The sequence below is a fragment of the Rosa rugosa genome, chromosome 2 (genome assembly GCF_958449725.1).
Source record: "Rosa rugosa chromosome 2, drRosRugo1.1, whole genome shotgun sequence".
NCBI lineage: Eukaryota > Viridiplantae > Streptophyta > Magnoliopsida > Rosales > Rosaceae > Rosa > Rosa rugosa.
In genome coordinates this window covers 31659807-31665806 of record NC_084821.1, presented here as the reverse complement: position 1 = coordinate 31665806, position 6000 = coordinate 31659807, and positions in this window count along the sequence as shown.

Below are 6000 nucleotides of genomic sequence, written 5' to 3'. Positions count from 1 at the left end.
TAAATGAATTGCTTTCTGTGATGCTCAAGTAATCCGATGATTTACGTCCTTCTTTAATTGTCATGATTCACCATAAACTAATTTCTCTTTACTTTCTGCAGTGTACACGAACAAAAATGAACTTTTGGAACTCATGTGGTTTTATAACTTGCAACAAGTAATTTTAGTTTTCCACCAGATTTGCTCTAACTTAGATGTCCGTTCTGACGTACAAACCATAGGTTTTGGTGGATTTGAACTGATGGATCCTTCTTGCAAGTTGGCTGAAAGCAAGACCAGTATGTTGTGATGAGAAACAGGTAAGAGAAAGTTATATCATTTGCCATAGTTTTACATATTCTTATTTCCTTTATTGTATTTATGAAGAAAGATTTGTTCCTGTTTTGTTCAACAATGTGATGGTCGTTAGATGGGTATCAGTCTGGCCAACTATAGTTCCTTCACTTTATTATGTCCAACCTTACAACTTCCCATAACTGTGATTGGGGTCAGGGATCAAAACATTTAAAGACTTTCATTTTATATTTTGTTTACTTTTTTTTTTTGATATCCTTCATATATTTCTATCATTTAAAAAAAAAAATTGATAAGAGCATAAAGTGCGACAATATTATTGAGTATATGCCCCATTTTAGCCTTGTTTCTCCCTTAAGTTTCGTGTTTTGAGTCATCGAGTCATTTTAAGAGTCTTGTAGAGTGTTTGGCGTGAAATAAGCGGAAAAAGATAAATTCATGAAAAATCCTAGCTGGATCAGGATTCCTCGTTTTTGTGGTCTTTACATTTTAATTCCCTTTATTTTCTCTAGAAAATTCTGATATTCTCCTGCTTGTTGTAGGAAACCTTGCCTGGTGGAACTCTTGGAAACAGCAATGATGGAGTAATAAAATAAAGCATTTAAGACATTTGACCGAGCAATGAAGAAGGGAAATAAAGGAGAAAGACGTTTTCAGTTGGGGAATAAAGAAAAAAAGATGTTTCAACTGGAAAATAAATAAAGGAGAAAGACGTTTCAGCTTGTTAAAAGACCCCATTATGAGAGGAATTAAGGCCATAAAGGAGATGTTTCAGTTGAGAAATTAAAGTGAATTATGATGCAATCCCATCCGTCCAATGATGAAGGGTATGATCGACAAAAGCCAACCAATGCTCCCCTATAAATAAGCAACATCCAGAACAGAATTATTATCACTTCCCGGCCTATCACTTCCCGGCCAAAAACTTTTCCAAGACTCTGCCCAATTCACTCCTTAAACTTCCATCACTTACAAGACCGTGACCACCATCCATCCATCAATCTACAAAGCTCTAAAGGCGCTGAGTCAAGGACGCTCCACCACCATAGTAGAGACGAGTTCATCACCTTGTTGCTAAGCCGCTGAGGAAAGCTTCAAAGTGTAACTATGACTCTACTTACAATTTTTGTTTCGGTTTTGTGGGTTTGGATTTGTGAGTTGTTTAATTGGAGACATGAGATTTTCAGAATATTTTTATTAATATTTTTGAGATTTTCAGTTTATTATTGAGTTAATTTCGAGAATTCTTTTATGATGCATGTTACAATCTTGTGCCCTTTTATGTGTTTAGGTAATTTTCAGAGTTAGGTTCATAAGTTTGCATGCAAGAATAATGGTGAGAGTTCTTGTGTGTTTGCTTAATTTGCCAAGAGTAATTGTTATTTGTTAAGGCGCTGAGTTAAACAAGTAGCAATTAGTTCTAACGGGTGGTAAAAATCATGTCTTAATGATTAAACGATTCTGGAAATTACGTGTTAAATTCTATGTGTAATGGTTAATTTGCACGTGTGAGTTGATTCGAGGGTTAGATAATACTACTACTTAAGAGAACTACGCTGAGTGTTTTCGAAAATTAGTAGTATTAGGCTTGGTAAGGACTTTTCCGATCCAAGCCTACATTAGAACGAATCAGATAAATGGATTGATCCGCTGAGGCTTTTCATTTGGGCTCTTATCTAAGCGTTTAAGATGGGCACATTTTTGTAGCATGTTGAAATGGATTTTCTGTTTTTACACTTAGTAATTTCTGAGTGGTATTGGTCTAGGTTAGGGAAGTCGATCATTGTATATAGGTTTATTTGTTTCATTTTTTTATATTTTAAGTAGATTTGGAACCAAATCTCAAAACCCCCATTTTATTCTTTTATTTGTTAATTGACCTTTTTGTGTAGGTGTACCCTACAATCCCCGGACTGAACGATCCCTGCTTATCCTATACTGACAACTACATTTTGCAGGGTTAAATTGTGAGGCTATTTTAGCCGCATCAAAAATTCATCTTAACCACAATTTACAGAGATTTTTACTGCTTTTGGCATTGGTTTGGGTTAGCGATTAACTTAAGTTGATTAATATGAACTATTATCTTCAATTATCTATATACAAATACTCAGGCGCATTAAAAAAATATCAAGGACATGAAATTTGATTTGTGTGTCTGTTTGTCAAGTATAATGTTTTAATGTCCATACCCTTGTCTGTAATTTCCCTTTTGGATGTTAAACTGTTAGTAATGCGTTCATGTCTCTTTCCCTATTGATACTGCTTTATTTTAGAGTGAAAAAGATAGTATTTGCTTGTGTTGTCTTGGTATTGTATGCCTCTAGGGATGCTGTATTGTTTGTTACTTTTTAAATTCAGCATCTGCTCAAGTGATTCTGTTGTAAATCTTGTTACGGTATTCCATTTTCAGTACTCTGTATTGTCTCTGTTTCTGAAATGGGTTTGGCCAATTGGTATTGCTAGACTCTGGGATGCATTTCTAACTATTTTGTCCAACTTGCATGCAGAATTTAGTTATTTAATTTGTCTTGTAGACTTTTTTATCCGAAGACTTGCAATGTCTTTAACAAAAAAAGAGTTGCAATCTTTGTAATCTCTATATTTGAGAAAGTCCTTTGAGAATAAAATTGGTCCACAAAGCAAAAAAAAAAAAAAAAAAAAAAAGGGTATGTAATTAGTATTACTACAATGTTAGGCATGTTATATTGTTTGTTGATAGCTTCTATGTGTAGATTTAATGGACTTAATCATTTCTGAAAATTTTACATCTTTTTCTATAGTGCTCATTGGATGTTGTCGGTGGTGAACCCGGATGAAGAAGTCGTGCATTTCATGGATCTGCTAAAAAGGCGACTTTGTGCTGGTGAATGGAAAGCTATTGTCGACAAGTGAGTCTGCTTCCCAGTTTCTCTGCCTAGCTACTCTTTCTTTACCTTATAGGTTTTTGACTTAGTGCAATATTAGGTAAATGATCGAGATAAGATGGTTTTTTGGTTCTCGATCTCGATCATTATGTAACTGTTGGCTAGGTTTAGAGTTGGAACTATGAATTGTATTTTGGATGATGTTGATGCAATGAAACGTAGGCATCATTTTGAATGCTGATTTTAGTCCAATTTTATGGTTTTGATGATTGTAAATGAATGATGTTGAAAGGCAACAGATGTATATATATGCAGGTTTCACAATTTATGTTGTATCAAGAAAATAGAAACAATATAAACAAATGATCATTTGTTGTTTCTACCACGTTCAAACAATAGAAAAGTAGAGTTCAAAGAGCTCTCAGACAACAGAACTAGGTGGTTGATATGTTGTTTTTACCTACTTAAAACAATAGAAAAGTGGAGTTCAAAGAGCTCTCAGACAACAAAAGTAGGTGGTTCATATGTTGTTTCTACCTACTTCAAACAACAGAAAAGTGGAGTTTAAAGAGCTCTCAGACAATAGAAGTAGGCGGCTGATATGTTGATATGTTGTTTCTACCTACTTCAAACAACAGAAAAGTGGAGTTCAAAGTGCTCTAAGACAACAGAAGTAGGTGGTTGATATGTTGTTTCTACCAACTTCAAACAACATAAAAGTATATTTCTAATCATTCTCAAACAACAGAATATAACTAAAACAATGGTTTAAAGTCCAAACAAACAACAGAAAAATGAGATTGAATACTAGTTCAGACAACAGAAATTTGAGTAAGACTATACCTCCAAGTGACATTCAAACAACATAAAAAAACTAAAACTGTAGTTGGAAATCCAATCTAACCATAAGAATCACAATTATCTGTAGTCCAAAGAAATCTCAAACAACATAACTCACGATATAAATGTTGTTACATACGAAATCAGTCGACATATAACTGTCATTGTTCTTCAAATTAGACGACAGAAACAACATAAATATGTAGTGGTATGGTGTTTTAGACGACAGTACCTTAAACTGAATCTGTCGTCTGAGTGCATTATCAACGACAGAGAATATCTGTCATCTAAGTGGCTAAGAGACGGCAGCCACTTAGACAACAGATTTTTACTTCATCAGACGACAGATATAATCTGTCGTCTGAAGGCTTTCTTGGCATAGTGAGATCTCCTAGTACCATTAGGATTCCTAATGTAAGCAGATTTCCTAGTCCAATTGGGACTCTACAATTTCTCATTACTGAACATCATTTTTCCGAGCTCACTCCTAGTTGACTTAGGATTCCTACTTCAACTGGGATTCCTTTTCCTAGTAGAACTAGGAAAACTTCATTTCTCCATTGCTTTCCATTTCTGCGCAAATAACTTATTGCCTTCCATTTTAGACTCCAAACTACCTAAAAATACAAAACTAAGTTAGAAATGATAATGTTAAGAAAATAACTAAGCAAAATGTAGAGAGAAATGCATCAAAATGATAGCAAATATTAGTCTCATCAACTCCACTGGCCTCCCTACGAGTCCGAGCCACAAAAGCTCCATCGCAGTTACATTTAACCCATCCAGCCCTAGGCCTTTACCATGTCTGCTGTCGGCGTCTCAGACCTTTAGAAGTCGATGCCATCGCTTGGATAAATTCCTGTAGCCAAGCCAAGCTAAGCATGGCGGCCTCAGATGGTCTGTTTACCTTCCCAGACCTGACTGTTTATATTCTTCCATATGGACCACAAAACCACAAGAAGCTTAGCAAAGGTTTCCTTTGTCAGAGTTGACGCCATAAGTTGCTAGTTTCTTTGAATGTCATATTGGTCGGTGCCACTATATTCATAGCAGTAGCATTCCAAGTTAGTATCGCATATAGGCAATGAAAAAAGAGATGCAAACTATCCTCCATACCGTGGGTGCACATCACACAACCCATCTCACCCAAGTAACCTTTACGTTGAAGGCTCTCTCGTGTAGGTAAAATACCTGCCCAGCTTCTCCATGCATGCAAGGCCACTTTGCCTAGTACCTTAGCACCCCATATAGATTTCCACAATTTACAAAAAGGATCTATAGGTGCTGGAGGTGCCAAAACCACTCCCAATGCAATGTCTCTAGCCACAAAGTATGCACTATTAGTAGTGAACGTACCTTTTTTTTGGAAGTGCCAAATTAGTCGGTCTTCATGTACTCTACTACTCAAAGGAATTGATCAGATCAACTCAATATCACTTGGAGAGAAAACAAGTGTTAGCTTCTGGACTTCCCAAGATCTAGTCACATGATTAATTAATTATGATACAAACCATGGGGCTTCACGGCTGGGAGGAGAAGAAGGATAGTGAGGAAATGAATCTGGTATCTGTACATATGATAGGAGCATTTTAATGTGATGTTTTAATAGTTATTTCCTCATATTTTACTTAGTTATTTCCTTAAATAAATCAATTTTAATAAAGTTTCTATTTTTAGGTACCTCGGAGCAAATGGAGAAGAAATGAGCTTAAAGACACATGAGAAGGATGTGAGACGTTGGAGATGACAAAGGCAAGGCACAAGAATGCAGTAATGAGCTGAAATGAAGAAATGAAGTTTTCCTAGTCCAACCAGGATAGGAAACCCAGTCAAAGTAGGAATCCTAATGACACAAGGAACCCCAGTTGAACAAGGATAGCAAAAGAAGATTTTGGAAGGTGATAATTTGAAGACTTCTTATTGGTTGGATGACATGGGAAGGATGATGTGGAATTATCTGATTGGCTAATGCTGTGTGGATCAATCTTGAAGACTTGGA